At 45.1% G+C, this 21,712-nt stretch overlaps 1 long non-coding RNA gene across 1 annotated transcript in view; it reads right to left on the minus strand.

Moving 5' to 3' along the window:
- Nucleotides 1-21,712, minus strand: part of LOC109445394 (uncharacterized) — a 221,570-nt gene that overhangs the window by 14,189 nt on the left and 185,669 nt on the right. The gene's annotated exons all lie outside the window — the stretch shown is intronic.

The following is a 21,712-nucleotide window of genomic DNA, read 5'->3' on the forward strand; positions in this document are numbered from 1 at the left end:
GTGTTCTTCCTGTTGCTCAAAGCTTCTTTGGCCACTGACCACTCACCTCCCCTGTAATGTTCATCTCTGCTCTTTTTATTTTCCTATCATCTGGCCCAGTGGGAATGGACTGGTCTCTCAGAGCTCTTTTTTCCTAATTCTGAAGGCGTTGTTTTTCTCCAAGGAACCTTATTTGCTACTGACTGATTTGAGGTGACTCCCCTAGGTTTGCAGAGGGAGCAAGGTTTTAGTTCCTGGAAAATGTAATACATAATTTGATCTTTGCTACTTTACTGAACTTCTACTGTGTTTGCCTTTCCTTATCTCATTGCTCTCCCAGCTGCCAGGTAATTTGATCTGGGTTTGTCTTATCAGTCCTAGGCCAGCAAGCAGGTGATGAGTGATGGGCTAGGGAGGCAGCTGTCTCTTCTTTGAGGCCACTCACATTTTTGGAAGGGACTGTGTGAGTAGCAGTTGCTGGAAATGGAGGCAAAACTCACTCCCACGTTTCTAAGTCCAAGGCCTGTTAGTGTTCTTTTGTCACTGTTTCCTCCAACTCACTTAGAGGTGACTTTCTCCTTGAGGGTTCTTGGTAGTTAAAGGGCTGTGCAGTGGCCTGGTTGTTGTGGATCTCTTCCCAGAGGACAGCATTTCTTCTGGCATGACCTTGGTTGATCTTAAAACAATAGGTTATACTTATAAATCACGTTCAGTCTCAAACAGAGTGTGGAATGGTGTAGCCAGTGGATTCGTCAACCTTCTGACAGAGAAGCTCTGCCAGTACCATGGTGGTGCTGCCCGAGGTCACCTGGCTGGGTCTTGAGCTTCAGATGAGAGATTAAAGGATCAAGGAGAAGCTGTTGAGTGATGGCATCTGACCCACTTAAACCTGTTATACTCTCTTCAAGAATCTGATATATCCCTTTGACAGGAGTCGCTTGTGAGTGGTGCCTCTTCTGCACAACTGTGGGGGAAATCCCTCCATTTCTGCTGGAACAAAAAAGTAAGCAGGGAAAATGGAATCTGGACTAATGGATGTCCAGACCCTGCTGGACAAAGCCCCGTAATGATGAAGCTACTAGGCTGATTCTGGAGGACACTGTTACCACCGCGGCCTAAATACGAGCTCTGACAATCAGGTTCGCAAACTCACCCTAGAGAAAGTGCCACATACCTTATTGCTGAGTGTCACTACGGTCACCTTCTAAGTCCTCCCCTTGGGAAGCTATGTGCTGACGCCAGTGCCTAGTCCACCCTTCAAAGCAATTTGGGAATTCTTTTTCTGGAATGGCCATCAGAGCTGTCGTCATATTACCCTTGATGTCCTGAATGTCATCAAAATTTCAATATTTCCTTTATCTTCCGGTAAAGAAAGAAGTCATTAGGGGCCAGATCAGGTGAGTAGGGAGGGTGTTCCAATACAGTTATTTGTTTACTGGCTCAAAACTCCCTCACAGACAGTGCCGTGTGAGCTGGTGCATTGTTGTGATGCAAGAGCCATGAATTCTTGGCGAAAAGTTCAGGTTGTCTAACTTTTTCATGCAGCCTTTTCAGCACTTCCAAATAGTAAACTTGGTTAAGTGTTTGTCCAGTTGGTACAAATTCATAATGACGAATCCCTCTGATATCAAAAAAAGGTTAGCAACAGCATTGCAACAAGTTCATGAACTTAATTGTCAGACCTTCGTAAAAAGGTACCCAGCCTGTCTACTTGACACCTTAGCATCCTGCTCCTTGGGGATATGATGTCACAAAACAAGTCAACCATCATTTAGGGGAGTCATTTCAAGTTTTCCCATCTCTGCTCCCCAGCTCACTTTTCCTCTGCTGCTGTCACCAGGATGTCAGCACCCAAATTAGTGCAAGGCCCCAACCCAAGCAAGCATCAACTGAATTGTCAGCCCAGTGAATGACCCCCCCTGGGGACCTGCTGTTTTAGCCCTGCCCCAGCTGTCACCTTCCGGTGGCCTTCCACTTTCCCCAGGCATGCAGAGCTGCTGAAAACAGCAGTCAGCTTCTCCCTGAGGAAGAAAAAGCTGTATGCAAGGTCAGGTAAACACAGAGCCCGAGAAAGCTCTCCCCTCCCCCATCCCACATATGCTGCGTCTTATCTGCACTCCAAGCTAAGGACCTCTAAATCCAGTCACAATAATAATCCTGGGATGGCAGGAAAATGTTCAGCCCAGAAACCACGTCCTCTGCGGTGCCACAGCCAGCACCAGTGAGGGACACGGAGTTAAATTGAAAAGGAATTTGAATGACAAAGTGACATGGTGTCCACCTCTCTAATGATGGGACAAGTTGGTCTTCCGTCACTGGCAAGGCAGAACTGCCAGGCACAGATCTGTATTTAAAAGCTATTTCGCATGGTTTTAAGTCACTAGCTCAGCTCAATATCTAAAACAAAGAGAATGAATTATGGAACAGGACGAAGGGAGCTTGTTAATTGTCCCACTGATACACTGTGAAATAAGAGCTTTATTCTAAGAATGGTATATCCTCAGGGCTTTCTCTGAAGAGACGCTGACAAATCCAAATGTCCTTCTGTTCCCTTTCCCCCTACTTTACTGCTTTTTCCATACACATTTACAAAATATGTGTATTTCACGGTATATCTGTGTCTACATGACGGGGGGTGCAAGGAGAGGGGGGTTGAAGTCTGTTATTCTCTTTCCAGCTTCCTTGACAACAAAGGGTGCTTGCTGATGTCACTGATGAACATACACAGAGACACACAAACGTACATGCACACACGTATTGCGTTGTGTACAGCCTGTCTGTACATATTGTAGAGACATCCATGCAGGCTGTTAGCGATTGTCCATACTGGTGAGTGTAGGCCATCTCCAATTGGAACCCAATAAAATAATCATGATAATTTTTCCTTCACGCATCACCTTTCATCAGGGAGGATGAAAGGACTTCACAAACCCAGGGTTCCTCTTTGATCCGGGCTCCTATCTGGTGCATCAATCTCCATTGTGTATTCTGCCCTCACCCTGCAGATGGGCCTCCCATTGATGGTAATTGAACTTCCATATGCAGAGCACCAAGAGGCCAGCCTGACCAGAGAACCTCCTGTCAGCTGCCAGGAGGGAGAGGGCTGCTTCCTGAAAGGCTGTGGTTATTGCTGTGCATTTGCAACAGGGCAGGGATTATAAACTTGGGGAAAGAGGGAAGGCATTCTTAGACTGCAACTTTAGTTTTGAGAGAGGGGTGCATGAGGTAGGTGGAGAAACATTCCAGGCAACGATGAAACAAATCTCCAGAAAGTAGGTGTTGCCTAAGGCTCTGCTCTTAGCTGTCTTATCCACACCCAGGATTTTAGCTATTAGCTCTATGGGAAGGACTCCGAAATACACATCCCAGGCTCAAACTCTCCCTTGGGTCTAGCCAGGCATCTCCAGCTGTCTCCTGGGCCCTTCCATCCACACATTTCACTGGAACATCAAACTCAACTTCTACCAAGTATAACGTATGATTCTTCCTCCTCCTTCACTCTCAAATAACTCCCTTCCCTGACTTTCCTACATGTAATTGCTGGAGTTACAGGAAGTTAGTCAAGGTCTGTGTTCTCATGGAGCTTGTGTTTCAGATAGGCAGTGGAGAGAGGGAGAATGCAATAAACAGGTAATAAACGAAGGAAAGAAATATCAGGGAGTGATGGGTTAGGTTGTGATAGGTTAGGGGTGTGGACCTCTTCAGACAGAGAAATCAACACCAGTTTCTCGAGAGAAGTGATCAGGGAGAAAAACGTTCCAGGGGGAGGGAAGGGCCAGCAGCAAGATGCCAATACAGCAATGAGTTGCCTGTTTGTGGAACAGGAGAGATGCTGGGCTGCTGCAGTGTGATAAGAGGGCAGATGGGGGAGATGAGGTGGGAGAGGTGGGCAGGGACCAGGTGAGGTGAGGTTTGCACATGGGCAGCAGAGTTTGGCTTTTAATCCAAATGCCATTCAAAGCCAGGAGGGATTTTAGCAGGGGCGACGGGAGCTGACGTCCATTGCTGGCATCTCTCAGCTGAAGCTTTAAATCACTTTGACTCCTCTCCGTGTCACACACCTCTCTTTCACACAGGCAGTGTCTAACAGGGAATGAGGGCAAGCTTTTGGCAACCCTCCAACTCCCTGCATCTCTCCTCCAGGCTCCTGGACAGAGTCCTCTGTGTTCAGAAAGGCTGGCAGCCAATGGAAAAGGAAGCATCCCTTTTGTGACCACTGGGGAAGCACCAGATAGCCTGAAGGCTGTGAATGGGGCTTAGGCTAGGGGACCAAAGTGTAGCTTTCTGATACTCTGAGAATTTAAGTCTTGGGATCCACCTGCTCAGGTATGCCTGTTGGGGGAAAGGGGTGAGAGCGGGATGGTCAGATGGAGGCTGGTTGGTATACCCATTCTGCAGCTGCTGTGACTATTGGCCGCTAAGGGGTCACATCTGCTCCCTTCTTCAGAGAATTGCCCTTAGGAGCCTACGTCTCCTCACCAGGGGCAGCAGGGAGCCCATGGCTGACTGGCACGGGGGTACAAAAGGCCAGCCCCTTACCTCTGGGTGGGGCAGCTCTGGGATGCAATTCATGCGTCAGAGCTCCCATGGGATCAGGCCAAAGTAGTTTCCAACTGAGACCCATCCTGCTCTGTGCTCCACTGCATCCAGCCCCTGCCTCTCCTTCCCAAGAGCATTCTCTCAACAAGAGACATGCCCTCGATCACCTCCACCCTCTGTTTCTGGGGAAGGTAACTTAAGACAAGGGGAGATAGAGCCAGACCTTTCCAGGAGCCCTGACTCAAGCTTTCTGTGAAATGTTTCATTTACCTTTCTCTTTGAAATCCATTCATTTACTCAACAAATACATTGAAGCATGTGCCATATAGTCGGGCACAAGAGAAACCAGATGGGCACAGCCCATGCCCTTGTAGAGCTTTCTAACCAGAGGGGAAGGCAGACATTAGACAGGTAAATGCATTCATTTGGTACCTTGTGGCCAGGTGGGTCTTCCTCCTTGTAATGGGATTGTTTGCCTCCACAGTAGGAGTGAACTGGGCAAAAGAGCCTTTCTTCTGTTTTCGGAGCTGCCAGGGTGTAGGTGGGATGAGGGGCTGAATGGCATGAAGTTGACTCTCGTCAGTGAACCCACAGAGGGAGCAGCACTTAAAGGAATGAGGACCCGGCAGGAAGTCCTCTGAGGTGCTCATGTCTCCTTTTTCTAATCATTTTACAGTTTTTAAAAACTTGCTCTCTCTAGCCTCTCAGGAGGGTCGCCAGCCCACAGAGGACATGGCTGCCTCCAAGGAGAATCTGGCCAGGATTTTAAGCCCCAGCCCGCAAAATCCCAAACAACTTAGGACCAGCCCATGCTGCTGCAAGCTGAGAGTCCTCTGCAGTTCTCATGGCTAAAGCTGAAGGTCCAGCCATCCCTGGGCTTTTACATGCAGCCCATGTCCTGCCAAAGAATACTTTCTGCCCCAGGACCAATTGCTGGGCTGAGGCTTTTCTGTGGCCATGGGCTCCCCTGTTCCTGAGGGCTCTAGTCATCTCCTGTGCCTCAGTTTCCTGCTAGGAGGAGGGAAAGGAGAATTGTGGGCTAATGCCTGTTCAAGTCACACTGAGGGGTGCAGCCTGAGGAAGCCAGCCTCCCAGAAAGGCAGCCGGATTCCAGAATCCTCTGTTAGTGTTTGCTAATGGAGATAATTTGGGGTCACGTGTGTGCACCCTGTGCAGTCACACAGGGCTCCCCACTTCGCAGGACCTCGTGCTTGGTTCAGTGCTCTGCTATTGCTGTCTTGAAATTCTTAATAATTCTTACACAAGAGTCCCTGCCTTTTCATCTGACCCTGGGCCCACAGATCACTCAGCCAGTCCTGTCTGGGGTCACACATCAAGAGCTGTTCAGGGTTGCCTGCCCAGGGGCAGAAGCCAAGATGACATTTGCCTGAGAGGTCTGACAGTTAAGTTCGTGAACTTGTTGCAATGATGTTGCTAACTTTCTTTTTGATATCAGAGGGATTATTCATTATGAATTTGAACCAACTGGATAAACAGTTAACCAAGTTTACTATTTGGCAGTGCTGAAAAGGCTGAGTGAAAAAGTTAGACGACCTGAACTTTTCACCAGCAATTCATGGCTCTTGCATCACAACAATGCACCAGCTCACAGGGCACTGTCTGTGAGGGAGTTTTGAGCCAGTAAACAAATAACTGTATTGGAACACCCTCCCGACTCATCTGATCTGGTCCCCAATGACTTCTTTCTTTACCCAAAGATAAAGGAAATATTGAAAGGAAGACATTTTGATGACATTAAGGGTAATACAACGGTCAGCTTTGATGGCCATTCCAGAAAAAGAGTTCCCAAATTGTTTTGAAGGGTGGCATCAGTGTGTAGGTTCTCAAGGGGAATACTTTGAAGGTGACCGCAGTGATATTCAGCAATGACATATGTAGCACTTTTTCTAGGATGAGTTCGCGAACTTTATTGTCAGTCCTCACATGACCCCTGGTTGCTGGTGAATCCTACAGACTGCGTGGCAGATGTCTGCAGTTCAACAGTATCTCTGGGGAGGACGAATTCGCACACAGAGCCATCAGACACTGTGGGGAGGCCAGTGTGTTGGACAGTTCCTGACCCGCAGGGTGGTCCGCAGTGGGAGAATAGAGGAAAGTCGGAGGAAGGAAAAATCCCGCTTGACGTACACAGAAGCGGATCTGTCCTCTCTTGCTCTGACAGATGTTTGGAGCTGACCCTTTTTCTCAGGGAGTTCTGGGGGGCTCTTTGAAGGTTTCCTGCCAGCCCTTCACCGGGAGTTCCCTTCCTCCAGACAGATGTCTCTTGGTCTGGGAGTCAGTCAAGGCTCTTTCCACAGCCCCTAGAGATCCAGCATTCCCCCTCAGCTCCTGGGGCCTCTGTTGCGATGCATCCGAGCAAAGCCCACTCTGTTCCTCCCTTTTGTAGAGCATACACTTCCACCCAGCTCCATTCCCTCAATCTTTCTGCCATGGGCCACTTGGTCTCAATCAGCTGTGCAATAAGACACTGATCTTTGCTTCCAAACTTCCAAATGCAGGTCACACATGCCACAGCTTTCTCAGGGGTCCCCCAGAAAGCCCCTTACTTAATCTGAGGGAAAATAGTACTTCCTATCATTTCCTCCTGGACGGAGTGGGAAGCCTCAGGTCACGGCAACAGCTTTCTCCAAAAAATTTACACACACACACACACACACACACACACACCTTCAAAATTTTCTCTCCTGTCTTTCTACTATTTTTATATATTTCATATACAAAATATAGTAGAGTGGTGGGTGAGAGAGGACTCGGGAGTTATGAAATAGTTCTTCATAATCTTCTTTGTGATTTTTGCATGAGGAATCTGGCTTTGGAATTTCATACTATTGTGTCTCATTATCTCTATGGAAACTTCGATATTAACACCTTGTTCCAGGTGCAAGGCCCTGGATTAAGCACCATAAATTGAATAACATATTATTTACACAGCCCTATAAAGTTTATGAAGCATCTCACTAACCTGTCTTGTTTGGTTCTCCCAATAGCCCTGTGGTAGACATTATTACATCCTTGCTTTACGGCGGAATCTATCGAGATTCATTGGCTCTGTGGCTTTCCCTTGTTACTCAGCTTATAAATGGAACAGCCAGGGTGGCGACCCCCTCCCAGGTCTTCTCACTCCCAACTGCCTGCGCTGCCTCGATGTGTCTGCCCACAAAACAGCCATAGATGTTGGTGACCACGACGCAGAGCAGCCCCCAGTTAGTGCTACACAATGTACAGAGGCAATGGGTATGAAAATACTTGGCAAACTGTAAAACAAAGGACCAACAGAATGTGTTTCTGTGGTTATCACTTGTATTTCCTGGGTCATCTGGGTTGACTGTTCAGAATGACGAAGTTCACAGTCACCTGTAATAATCATCTCACTGCTGGACTTTGTCTGGACAACTCTGAACACGGTCTACCTTTGTCTTCACCTTATTTGCCCTGGTTGCTTTGGGTATCTTGGGGGTCAGTTATACCCTCCCTTCCTGCAACTGTAGCTTATTTCTCCTGCCTCTCGGTACTTCAGCCCTCTCTCACCTTCCCAAAGGGGAGAAGTTTGAGGCAACCTCTCAAATCCCCTGTAGGTGACCAGTTATCATCCTTTCAGTGGCCTTTCCTGACTTGACCAAGTCCCTCCTAGTCATACAATCCCAAAGAGTGTCCCGCGTGGGCACCCCAACGTGGTGGGCAAGGAGACAGAAGCACGCGATCTGGCTTCTGGGAGAAAGGCGTGTGTGGGCAAGATCGTGCATCTTCCTATGTTACCTCAGAGGAGCAGCTGCACAGAGGACCGCCCTGGCCTTGAATGGAAACAGCTTTGAACTGCTGAGGACATTGTGAATGGTCTAAGAAAGTTATCAAATGGGCGCAGAAACTCAACTTAAGGGGACACTGGCTAAGAACAAGAAATGAAGGGTGATTATATTTAGCACATAACGCTAAGCACTTTCATGCATTGTTTTTATTCTAACAATAAGCTCACAGGTCTATGAGCTGAGTCTAACTATCCCCATTCTACAAATCAGGAAATAGGGGTATAGAAAGGTTAAGTAACTAGCCCAAGGTCAAACATAAGTGGTCGACCTAGGGTTCGAACCCAGATCTTTCTGAGTTTGAAGTTCATGCTGTTAGTCATTATGCTTTGTACTATCCAACCCCTTGGGGCCACTGGAGAGGAAAATTACAGATGTATCAATGTGGGTCAAACCATTTTAACGAGAAAATAAAGCACATTTGTTCCAAAGTTCTGCAAGTGAATATGCCATAAAAACGTGTGTGATTCCTCTAATCCTTCTCCTCCAGACTTTCCCAAGTGCTCTGCCTTGGATCGTGATTCTTCACTTGAGGTTTTTCAAGCTAAAGCATCTTTTAAAGAACTCTGGGTGTGTTACAGGAAAGAGATTTTCCAAAAATACATATTCTTTTAAAATTTTATTCTGAGGGGCAGTCATGAGGCCTACTGTCCCCTGGCCAAATCCACCACATTAAAGGAAATGAAAACATAACTCAGATGATTAATATGAATTAGTTTTTCCATAACCCTTTATATTGTCAAAGTGCTTTGCCCTGATGCCATTGGTTTGTGTAAACTAAGTGACTCAGCCAGCCAAAACACCAGGAAGAAAGATTTCACCAGGCTTTGATTGAATTAAATAGTCCATTATTCTTTGGCCAATGCTAAAGTTTTCATATGAAATTGAAATAACAGAAAAGGTCCAGGTTAAGAAAAAAAACCTCTGGAATAATATTTTCATTACAGTCATCCAAGAAAATATTCAATGCAGATTACCCCTCCCAACTAGGCAGCTTCTTTGGAAGACAGGAATTGGTGGCCCTCTCTTGTTCCCCTCTCTGCAGAGTGAAGGTACCATCCCTTTGCATTTGGTTGCAAGGCTGGCATGTCAGAGAGCTTTGTCCCCAAACACAAGGTAACCTGAAAAAGAGTGTCTCAGTTTGGGTTCTCTCAGCAGCAGACCCTGAGACAAGACTTTGCATGTGAATAATGTATTTCTGAGGGCACCCAAGAAAATGGCGGTAGGGAAGTGGAGAATTGAGATAGGGAAGGGGAAGGCAACCAATAAAAGGTCTATTATCAGACAAGTTACCACTTTGGGAAACAGGAGGTTAATCCAGCTTGGCTCCTCTGGGAGTAAATGAAGAACACGTGCCTCTGGGTTTCCAGCCCAAGGGGTGAGGAACTGGGGTATTTATATACCATCTCCCATTACTTACTGGTTAAGAGCTGCTGGATAAGTATGTCAAATCCCCAGCAACTCCAACTTCCCTTATGTAAGTGGGACTGGCTCCCACAGCCCGTGAGAGCCCTCGGGCAAAGTGTAGCAGGTGGAGGCTGTGGGAAGGTGGGCACCATGCAATGGAAATGGTAAATTCTGATTCCGGCCCCATCTTGGGGAGAAGTGGTGAGGGAGAGGAGAAAAGGGCAGAAGCAGGGCTGACTCATCCATTACGCACAGCATTTGGGGCCCATGATATGTTTGGGGTTCCACGGAAATGTTTTAATTTAAATTTCTTTTAAAATCAGAAGAAAGAATGAATGTAACAATAATAGATATACATTGATAAATGCAGCTTTCATTATATTTTTTTATACCAGCACAGTCATAAAATATACTTTTTAATATTTTTAATGGAGGAATGGGCCCATGAAGAAGACCCACAGAAATCATACTGTCCCTGAGAAAGACCTCCCATTATTTTTCTTGATTGTTGGCATAGCTCCCATTTCAGATGACTCACACTGGTCCAAACCACCCCGCCCCTCCTGTTTCATTCCTTTCCTCTTTTCTTTATTTCTCTTCTGTTTCCATGCTCCTCTGTCTCTCCTAGATTTCTCTTTCTGTATCTGTAGTAGACATGTTATTTTTGCCTGCCCAGCATCCATTCCCAAATCTTCTTATAAAAGCCTCTGAATTTGCTTTGTGAGGACTCAGTCTGCCCTACCTGCCCCTGGCCAAGAGTTAGGTACTTGACATAGATCAGATGCTCGCTCCTTGTAAACTACCTTACTGCCTGCTCCCCAGATCGCTAGCATGCTCTAACTCCTGTTCTCTTTGAAACCTGGTTGTTCAGCAATTCCTTCCATTATATAATGTATAGGGTACATGTACAATGTGTGTGTGTGTATAATTGTATTACTGTATGTTAACATATATATAAATATATATATTAATACATATGTACAAGAGAGGCATACCATGTTCGTAGATTAGATAAGTCAATAGCATAAAAGCTGCCAATTCTTGTTAAATTGATAGCCCAAGCAAAATATGAATAGGTTTTTCTTTTTGTGAAAATTAGTAAGTTCTTTCTAGAATTTCTCTGGAAATGCAAAGAGCAAAGAATAACCAAGATACTCTTAAAGAAGTATAAAGCAGCAGGATTTGCTCTCCCAAATGACAAGAATTATTATAAAGTTATTGGGGTACAGATAACTAAGGTAAAAATCTAGACAGATACACCAGTGATACAGGAATAGAGGGCCAAGAAACAAGCATATATACCTGATTTATGACAAAGGTGATACTGCAGAGGATTAGAAAAAAGACTTTTAAAAAAATGGTACGGGGACAATGAGATATCAAAATGAAAAAACAATTAACTGGATTTCTACTTCATACTATACACAAAAATGAAATTAGGTGGATTTAAGCCTCAATGTGAAAGGCAAAACAACAAATTCTTTAGAAGATAATATAAGAAAATATCTTTATCATCTTGGAAGAGGAAATAATAGTGAAACTCATAGTAATGAATGAAATAGAAATTTGATCTACCATACTTCTTAAGGGCAAATCTTATGCTGAATATTCTTATCACACACCAAAAAAAAAGGGAGAAGGAAGCCCTTAGAGGTGATGGCTAAGTTTATGGCATTGTTTATGGTGACAATTTCACAGGTGTATACTTATCTTCAAACTCAAGTTTTAAAACTGAAAATCATATTGTAGAAAAGTTCTTGCTTCCCTGACTCCCCAGTTCACTCCTCTTTTTGAACTTTGCACATTTCTTGGGTTAAACAAGGCATCCAAATCATAAAAACACTGACTGATTATAAAGGAAAAGGTTACTAAACTGGACTCAAAACTAAGAATTTCTGTTTATAAAAATCACCTTTCAGAGCATGAAATTACATTTAAGAGCATGAAAATGCAAGCCGTTGAGTGGAAGATAGTATTTGGAACACATATAATTCACAGAGGATTTGCATCCAGACTATAAAGTACTTCATACAAATCAACAAATTAAAGGCATACAACCAAAAATAGGCAAGGTACTTGATCACGTTATGCAGAGAAGAGGATGTCCAGATGGCCAAAAATACATGAAAAGCTGATGAATTCTATTGTAATAAGGGCAGAGTAAATTGCAACCATAAGGAGATACAATTGGATGTCTCTGGTGAGGGAGACCAAGGGCCTCTGATGTTAAGGGGAAATTTACTTTTTACATATACCCTTTTGCATTGAGTTTGTTTTACATTATCCTTGTATTTCTTTAAAAGAAGGAAATAATATTACATTTCAATTAGAGAAGGAAAACAACGAAGCAAAGAACAGAAGTCAAGACAGACCCTATCTCCTTGCTGTGGCACAGTGACGGGCCTTAGCTGTTGATGTTCTTGACAACGACCCAAGATAAATTAACGGCTGAGAAACTGGTGGAACAGTCCAACAGGTAATTCAGGCTCCCAGACTACTCTATATTTTCCAAGAGAAGACTGGTTTAGTAGGAAAATCTGGTTTTCCTTAGCTCACAAACGGTCATATTAGACTGGATGATACCTCACTGACTTGAAACAAAACCCCTTCAAAACATATCTATGTTTTTTAACTGAAGTATTTACAGAGGGGCTAATTTTTTCTATCATGACGGCCCATTCATCCACCTAATATTGACTTTACTGACCATGCATCAGGTATTGTTCATAATGGGGACAGAGTAGTGAACCAAATAAGACAAATTCTCTGCCCTCTTGAAGCTGACATCCTAGAAGGATAAACAGAAAGTAAATAAATATATGGAATGGTGCCAGAAATTATATATGCTGTAATGAAAAGTCAAGCAGAGTTAGAAAGAGTCGAGGGTGGTGATATTTCAGATAGGGTAGCCCTGTAAGGGCTTTCTGAGGAGGTGATATTTCAGCAGACAGTGGAATGAACTGAGACAGGGATCCACATGTTCTAACAGAAGGAACAGCAAGTGCAAAAGGCTTCAGGTGGGTTGTGTATTGATGGGCTCTGCATGGGTTATTATCGTTTCACGGGATTGGATGTTATTTTGCTGTGCTGTTTCCTTTGAAGAGGTAAAGTTACATGTGGGTGTAATGTCTGTTGCTTGTCTGGATGCACTCCTCCAGACAAGCCTAGGTTGGGAGCTGATGCTGTCAGCAACCTGCTATGAAAGAACAGATTATCTTCTATCCTGTCATGGCCATGCCACTCAAATCCTGCAATGGCGAAAGAGATGCCTTCTTCTGGTAAAAAACTAGTGTCTAGGGATTTTTGGACTAATTCTGTAATGTGTCCAAAATAAAAGAGCATTACTAACCACTATCACAAAATGGGGGTCCTGAGCTCTTCCCACCTCCCTATTAGATGATCAGAGGGCATATCCCCCCAGCTTTCAAGCCCCACTGAGGACTCCTTGCTTACTCCTCTTCCCACGGTCTTCCTTTGGGTTCCAACCTACACTCTTGTTCCTTCCATAGAAAAGCCCTATTTTCTTTCACAATTAACTTTGGCTCATTAAATCCCAGAGCTCAAACAGTTAGCAACCAAAAAACTGGTTCCCCTTTCCTTAAGGGCAGGGAGGGCTTGCTCTTCAAACTCTGCTGGCAAATGATGAAACATTTGTATTCCATCCTGGTAGGTGGGAAGTGCCCTCCACTCCCAGAGTGGATTGTATCTCACTAATGGAACAGAGAAAACAGAAACAGTTGTCAACATGTAAAACGAGGTTGAGTGATCAGTTCCTGCCACATTTTCTTCTGCCAGCAATCTGTTTGTGTAGCCCAGTGTCCCCAGGCCAGACTTCCTTTCATCAGGTAGACACACCACCCACCACTGTGGGAGGGGCTCTCTGGCTTCCTTGGGTAGTGCATTAGCCTGGCCCCTGGGTGAATTGCTCACCTTCTTTGTGCTTTGTCTCCCAGGAAGTGATTTCCTCATTATTTTGACTCTCGTTCACCTCTGGGTCATCCCTGTGTGTGTGTTGTTAGGCTCAAACATCATCATGCAGATGTTAACTGAAGTGTGGGAAAGTCTTTGCCTCTCTGGTTCCCCAACCCACCCCTTTTGTGGCTGTCTCCATCTTCCCCCAACTCATGTTTGGCTTTCCTGCTTCAATCTCTGGGGAGTCCATCATCAGAGCCACATTCTAAGAAGGTGCTCTCCATCTCCTCCCCCACCAAATGAGCCCGCCTACACTTGAACTTGGCACATATGGGGACAGTTTTCCCATCACCTTTCTTAGGGGAAATAACAAGGCTATTTCTAATCTGAACCACGCTGGTGTGCCCTCCTCCACTTCTTCCCCACATTGTGTTGAAAGGCCTAACATGGGAGGCTCTCAGTATTGACCATGTTCTTCCTGCCATGCTGTCCTTAGTTTTGTACTCCATTGGTCCCGTTCTTGAAGTTCCTGGCACCTTATTGTGGCAACATAATATAGTCAGGTTCCTGCTATGCTGAGTAATAGCAGTGGCTACTGGTACTCTTCCTGTAACTTGGCTCTAAGGCCACCTGCGTCCTTGGTCCAGTGCATCCACCTCCTTTGCTTGTCCTCATGCAGGAGATGTTTGGTAATCAAGGTTTCTGATCAGACTTAACGGCATCTTTCCTGGTGGCGTTAAGCATGTAGTGAAAGCACCACACAGTGTCTCTATTGCTTCTTCTGCTTAGGGAAAGTGTTCTTATCTGTGTACAGAGTGAGAGGAGGGTGGGGCAAGCAATGGAAAGGATAACCCTCCCTTCTGAAGGCAGGAGAGTATTGGAGGTCCTATGATGCTCGTGATTCAGTAAGACCAGAAGAGAGAGAAAGAGAGAGAGAGAGAGAGCTATTGATTAATTTTAAGGAAGCTTGGCAAGTCTAAAATCTGCAGAGTAGACCAACAGGCTGGAGACCCAGCAAACAGTTGCAGTTTGAGTCCAAAGGTGGTCTGCTGGCAGAATTCCTTTTTTTGGTTGAGGAGGTCAGTCTGTTTTTAAATTAAGATCTTCAACTAATTGAATGAGGCCCACCCACATTATGGAGGAAAATCTGCTTTACTTAACACCCACTGTTTAAATGTTAATCGCATTCAGAAAACACCTTCATAGAAACCGCCAGAATAATATGTGACCAAATATCTCCTCGATGTGGCCCAGCCAAATTGACACAAAATTAACCATCAAACTGCTTCAGTGAATGTGGGACATGTGAGGATCCTGGCTTTATGCAAGGGTCTCCGTTCTAACTTTCTGCCTCACATGGGCCCAAACACTTCATCTCCAACCCCAGATGGAATTCGTCTATTTTTAGACCCAGGTTTCTGAGTTCCATTTAGGATGACCTAATTCTCAAAACTTGAATTTTCATTTGAAAGCCTATTATTGCGCTCATTAAATTACTCTTCTTGCTTGACGTTCTTGAGAAAACTGGCTCTTTAATGATCTGTAGGGATTGTGGTAGTGTACTCCTGTGGCCCTCAGACAGGGCTCAGACTGAATGATTGGGTAACTCATGGATTTTAGCACCTGTAATTCACACAGTCTCCACTTGACGTATTAAAGGAAATCCAAGTTAAAATGTTGTCAGCTCAGAAAGCAATTTTGATCTGAGCCCAGTTTATTTAGGTGTCATGTGAGCTCGGGCTTTATAAAACCGTGGCTATAGATGAAGCTACACCTCCCTGCAGAGTGGGTAGACCGTAGTCATGGCAAAGGACCCAAGGGATAAATCTTGTAATTGTATTAATGCTAATGATGATGAAAAATCCACCGCTTATGAAGCACTCACTATATACTCTAAGCAGTGTGCTTACTATTTTACGTATGTTATTACCTTTGAAACCCATGGGATCAGGGGTTCCAAGAAATCAGGACCTGCAAGAAGTAGGTATTGTTGTTCCCATTTTACAGATGGAATACAACCAAAGCTTGGAGAGGTTGCCTTCATAGCGAGGTTTGTATTGCAATAGTGATTATAGAATTCTGTGTAGTTAGTATATCAACAGTTAGGCCACAGAAAGTAACCAGCCCAGGACTGACCAGAACAGGCCACCAGAAGAGGAGCCCAAATCCAAAGCTGATACATGTATGAGAAGGAAGAAGAAGAGAAATACCTCAGAGATTTTTTTCCCAGTCTCTCATTTATGATGGTTTCCCTAGTGGCTTATAGAGGAGGGATGAGGAGTTGACACATAACTCACCATAGTTGATTATGTGTTACTTGCACTTTTCCCCTAGTTGTACTGGTCATTTGGACTTAGATCTATTCTCTGCCCTTCTCCTGTTCTGCTCCGCGTTGCATCAGCCCCCTGAAAATTGCATTTCCCAGGCTCCCTTGTCCCCTGGCCTCTTATTAATTTCAGCCAATGGGAAGAACCAATGGGAAACTGAGCGCAGGTATGACTGCCTGTCTTGATGGTTCCAGCTTCCATGGGGCAGCTTCCCCCATGTTTCCCACTGCAAGGTCCAGCTCCATCTAGGCAGCCCTGGCTCCTAGGTTCTGCTGACATCATCTCTGCCCTTTGTTCCTCCAGCCCTAAAGGTGGTGACGTATTTCTAATCTTTAATCTGCATCTCTGTCCAATTTTCAGCCCTCCCAACACCTCTGTAACTAGATCCCCTTTTTAAAATTCCCTTGGTTGAACTATTTAGCATGGATGCTATTTTCTGGACTTCCGCAGTTATGGCTTTGTTTCCTGTTTAGTAAACTGTATGTGCTTCCGCCTATAGTGTGGATTCAGTTCTTGTAAATTCAACCTCTTTGAACGCCAAGTATCTTAATCCGGGTTCCTAGAAGCAGACCCCGAGATGAGGATTCTTATGCAAATGACTTATTGGGGGAAAGCTCTTGGAAGAGAGAAGGAAGCATGTTGGGGCAAGGGGCAGAACTATTCAGAATGCGGTGTCAGCTAGAGTCTGCTTAGCGTGACCACTCTCATCCCTGATCTGGAGTGTGAGCTGAACCACAAAATTCATCCTACCTGGAGGCAACATGTCTGGAGTTTTGTAACTCTGTGTCACTTAGCCAATGGCTATAAGCTGCCCCAGGGTGGTGCTGGTGGAGGTCCATACTCTCTCCAGGCCTGAAGAACTCACCCTACCTAAGAGATGTGCAGTCCTTGTGCATCAGCATTGTAGCCATGAGGAAGCTGAAATGCTTCCACTGTTGAGGGAGAACATCTGCTATCAGCGGCTCTGAGACATTGAAACTCTCCAGAGATTTGGGAGAACATTCAGAATAAAAAGTACTCTCTGGGACGACTTGAGTGAACCCTTGCTTGAAAGTAGATGTAGCTTTACACTGAGTGGTCTCTATTTGAAGATTTAAAATGTTTTAATAAGATGTATTACTATAAGAACTCCCTTTTCCTTATTACACAGTCAAAAGCCACATGCTATGGGTTATTCCTGAGCTATTTTGCTTGCATCTATCATTCCCCACTCCTTGTAGAAAAACCTTAGTTATGATCTACATGGTCTCATTCTTGGATTGCTGTGTCAGTTTCTTCATCATTCTCCCACCTCTAATCTCTCCCCCGACCATCAAGCCTCAGTATAGCTTCCAGACTGATCATGAGACACTAATATGATCACATTTGCTAAAATCCTCCAGCTGAATATGTAAATCCCCCATCTGGCCCAACCTGCCTTGATCACTCTGCTCCCCAGCTTTTCAACCCCATCCCTTCCTCCTCTGCTTCAGTGGTTCCTGATCAAGTTCATTGGTGTCTCTTCACCATCAGCCCAGCGTGTACCCAGTAGCAAGCCAGAGTGTCCCATGGGTAGGAGCCAGCCTAACAAGGCCTGGCACATATTGCTGCCCACAGGTGAGAGGTTCCATTGTTTGGAAGGGGATGGAGTGGTTCCATTGAAATGTAAGACAATATAGAAAGAGGCAAATACCCTAGGCTTATCCTTAAGGCAAATATCCTAGGCTATTCCTGACATCATGGAAAGGTGTGGGCTTTAGGAGGTGAGCACAGAGCTGTGCTAGGCCGGAGGCAGAGCAGAGCTGAGTCCGAAATGTTTCAACTCTGCAGAGTTGAGCCAGCCATGGAGACAGAAGCATCGAGGTGAGTTCATCTCCAGAGCTTCAAAGCAGGCATCTCCCAGTCTAGTCCAACTGGGCCAGTTATGCCAGCTGTTCCCATAGGATATGGTTCTTGGTGCTAACAGGAAGCTGCTCATTCTCTGTCCAAGTTAAAGCAGCCCTCTCCATCTGGGCAAATAAAGCCTGGCAGGTGTGTGCTGTTTCCCGGAGCAAGGCAGGGTCCTGTAAACACTTCTGGTTCGCAACTCCAGCCCAGAGCTTTAGGCCTTCAGGTAGGGGAGGGTGGGGGAGGGACACACAGCTCTAGCAGGTCTTTTAACTCTCTAAGCTGCTAGTTTCCATTTCTGTAAACTAGGGAATTACTTCATTCATAGCTGAAATGTCTAAGTGAAAAACTATATATGTTACATGCCTCACACAATAGTTAGCACACAGTAGGTGCTCAATTAGTCTTTAGTCCTCTCATATCTCTGTCACATTTCCTCTCACAGGAAGCACTGCTTCCCTTCCCCTGGGAGTGAACTTCAAGAGTCTGTACTAGCTATGCCTCGCCAGGACTTCTTGAGCTGCCCCACCACCAACTATATTTTCTTAGCACTCACTCGACATGCATGGTCCTATCACAACTAATAAGCAGCACTAATTCAATGTATTGCTTAACTGTGGCTTATTTGTGTGCCTTCTCCCTACCCTGTGGTGTTATGCCATTCATCAATGGTGTAGATGTGCCCCTTGCCCAGTCTGACTCCTCCAAATGCTAGAACCTATTCTTGGGTTGAACCAAACCTGCCCATCTTGATGTCTCTATAATGGTTAATAACATCCCCCCGTTATTCCCACAATGAAAGGAAAGAATCTGCACCCTCCCCTGCATTTGTGCAAATTTGGAATCACAGACTCTGCTATGTGAACACAGATTTCAAAATCTTTTTTGTCTTTTATCTCAAGGCCAACCCTCAAAGCCCAGTTAAAAAGTTCAGCTGACATGGTTCGCTTTTCATGACGAAAGAGTGCCTTGGGAGACGTCTACTGGGAAGAAAAACTATGAAAGCCCAAGAGTTAAGCCCCAACAATGCTGCCACACTCCGCCACGCCTACACTGCATTAGCTTCCTCTGTCCTTGCATGATTGATAATATGGGGGTGAGGGCAGGGTGGAGAGAGAGAGAAAAATAATACAGTCACCTTTTTAAAATCAGCCCTGCTTTGGTTATGAGAACTGAAGACTATGAACATCAGAGCAAGTCCATTTTCCAAGTCTTCAATGGACCGCATCCTTTGAACATGAAAGCCCCAACGTAGACTCCCCAAGGCATGGAATCACTTAACTGATGGTCACCCTAGGCCTCGATCCAGCTGTGAATAAAGTCGGATTTCAAGGCTCAAATATTTATAAGAACAGGACATTTAACTACACCATGTATTGCCCAAATTATGCTGAAGACCGGAAGTGGGAGGAGACCTAGTGGCTTTGGTTTTCCTCCAAATGCCATTCAGGGCTATGGCTAGAGAGCTCTGCTTTCCCCCCTTCCTTGTTGTTCACTTAGGATTAACTGAGCAATGTTGCTAAAAAAAAAAAAAAAAAAAAAGCCCTAGCTCTTAGATCTTTTCAACACTATTTTTCAATTTTTTTTTTAAAGTGTGTTTTGGAAATAAATGTTTTAGAAACTTTTATGTATAAACTCATCTGCCTTTTTTTTCCTTTTCCTCTGGATGAAAGAGGTGGTTCTGGGTACATTTCACAGACAACTAGGACCCATCTGCCTTCTCACGTCCTTCAGTCTTCTAGTCTCCATGACTGGCGCACATTACTACTGCCTCCAGACTCTGAGACCAAACCTTCATGGATTTTCAGGTAACTAATGGGGATCTAGGCCAGGTGTTCTGTTTACCCACCCAAGACTTGTGCTGCTCTTACACTCCATTCGTTGTATTTGGGGCATCCTTTTGTTTTGGGAGGGTTTTTTTGGGGGGAGGGGTTAGAGCCAAACCGATGTTTTACACTCCACTTCTAGCAGGATGGCTTTGACTTTCTTGCTCCCACCTGCCTTAGCTCCCATAGGAACTTTCTTGTTCTTACCTCTTCTGTGCCCCTTTTTGGACACCCCTGTCTTCCTGTGTTTCTCTCATTCAGCCTCCTGCCAAGACAGCTTGCTATTCATTTACCCTCCACCTGGATACTCTTTCCTGCTCCTAATGTCCTGTCTTAGCTCTGTGTTGCATCTTTTGAAGACTTTCTGGGTCACTGCCAGGAAATACTTCTAGTGCCTAAGATGTCTCAACAGTCTCCCCTGCCAGACCCTGGGATCTGGTTGGATAGGACGCTATGACTGAGCCTTGACAAATCAGCCATAGGTTGGTGTTCTAGATCAAGACCTGAAAACATGGGGCTGCAACTTTCACCACTTTTTGATAGAGTTATGGTCCTGGGTTTAGTGGAAATATAATGGTTATGGAGAATCTGGGTTTGACTCTTAGCTCCACCTTTCATTTTCTCGGTGATTCTGGCCAAATCCCTTTCTTTTATTTTTCTTATCTGTGAAATGAGAGCTGAAGAAAGAGAATCTCTAAAGACACCTCCAACTCTGAAGTGCCTTGACTTCTGTACACTTTTGTCTGAGGCAGTTCTGCTTTCAGGGATGCGTGAGCTCCTTATGAAATTCGTCAGTTTGGGTGGACAGAGCCTACATCCTGGACTTGGTCTGTGTCTAAAACTGGCCATTTAAATATCCTCTTTTCCCAGTGGCATTTTAGTTTGTGTTGTTTTGTTTAGAATCCCAAAGTCGTTCTTCTTCATGCCAATGTATAATAGGCATTTGTTGCAAACAAATATAACAAATACCTATTATACATTTGCGTAAAGGAAGAACGACTTTGAGAGTGAGACGAGAAACTGGCACGCCAGTGTCTTCCTCCTCAGTGGAGATGAGACCACCAAATGTGCCATCAGGAGACCCCCCCCCCAAAGCAGGCAGAGCTCCCAGATGCCCCTGGGGATTTTATGAGCGTCCCTAGCCATTAATTTCCTCTCCTTACAGATGAAGAAAATACAATCAACCTAGACCTAGGGACAGGTCATAGAGACCCGCGTCCTTAAGAGATTAAACTGTCAGCTGACCCAGTCAAGGCAGGCTCTCCTCCATGTTCCCCCTGAGAATCCTCCTTGTAATATGACAGGACCAAATAATGGCGTCTCCTATTTCTATACTGATTCAAAACCCCCATGTTGTTTTTGTCTACCACATGTTGTTTTGAGCCCTAAAATAACTCTGTGAAACAGGCAAGGCAAGTACATAGTCCTCTTCCCAATTTTCAGATGAGGAAACTGAGGCTCAGGAAGATTGGATGACTTAACCAAGTCACTTCTGCAGTCTCGGATCCCTTGTCCTCTCTCTTCCATCCATGATCCTGTTTATCTGAGAGCGTGTGTCAGCCTGCTAAGCCATAGGCTGAGCCTTGCTTTGCAGTGGTGACCAAAGAACCTCTTCAGACAGTTTCCCGGATCCTTTTCAGGCAGCTGTGGAGAGGACTACAGCCCAATCTTGAGCTCAGCGTGTAGAGGAGCAGGCAAGACACGGCATTACATGTGGTCATGGAGCCAGGAGCCCCAGATCCACCCTCCTGGGGGGATGACAGATGACTTCATAGCTCCCAAAATATTGGCAGTCAGTTTCTCCTAAGCCCAGTTGTCTGAAGCTTCCAGAAGCAAGTATAAGGTGGGGAGAGGGGTAGCAACAGTGGTACCTCTGGCTGCTTTGCTTTAAACATCACACAGTGAGACTATTTCTTCGTCGGCTTCTCTAGCAGCTCCAGTAGGCGGGTTAGTCAGGTCTTCCTTTCCTCGTCATCACTTTTCAGTAGGAGAGTCCTTCTTGGGGTGAACCAGACGCTGCGATGACTTGATA

The sequence above is a fragment of the Rhinolophus sinicus genome, linkage group LG10 (assembly GCF_036562045.2).
Source record: "Rhinolophus sinicus isolate RSC01 linkage group LG10, ASM3656204v1, whole genome shotgun sequence".
NCBI classification, from domain to species: domain Eukaryota; kingdom Metazoa; phylum Chordata; class Mammalia; order Chiroptera; family Rhinolophidae; genus Rhinolophus; species Rhinolophus sinicus.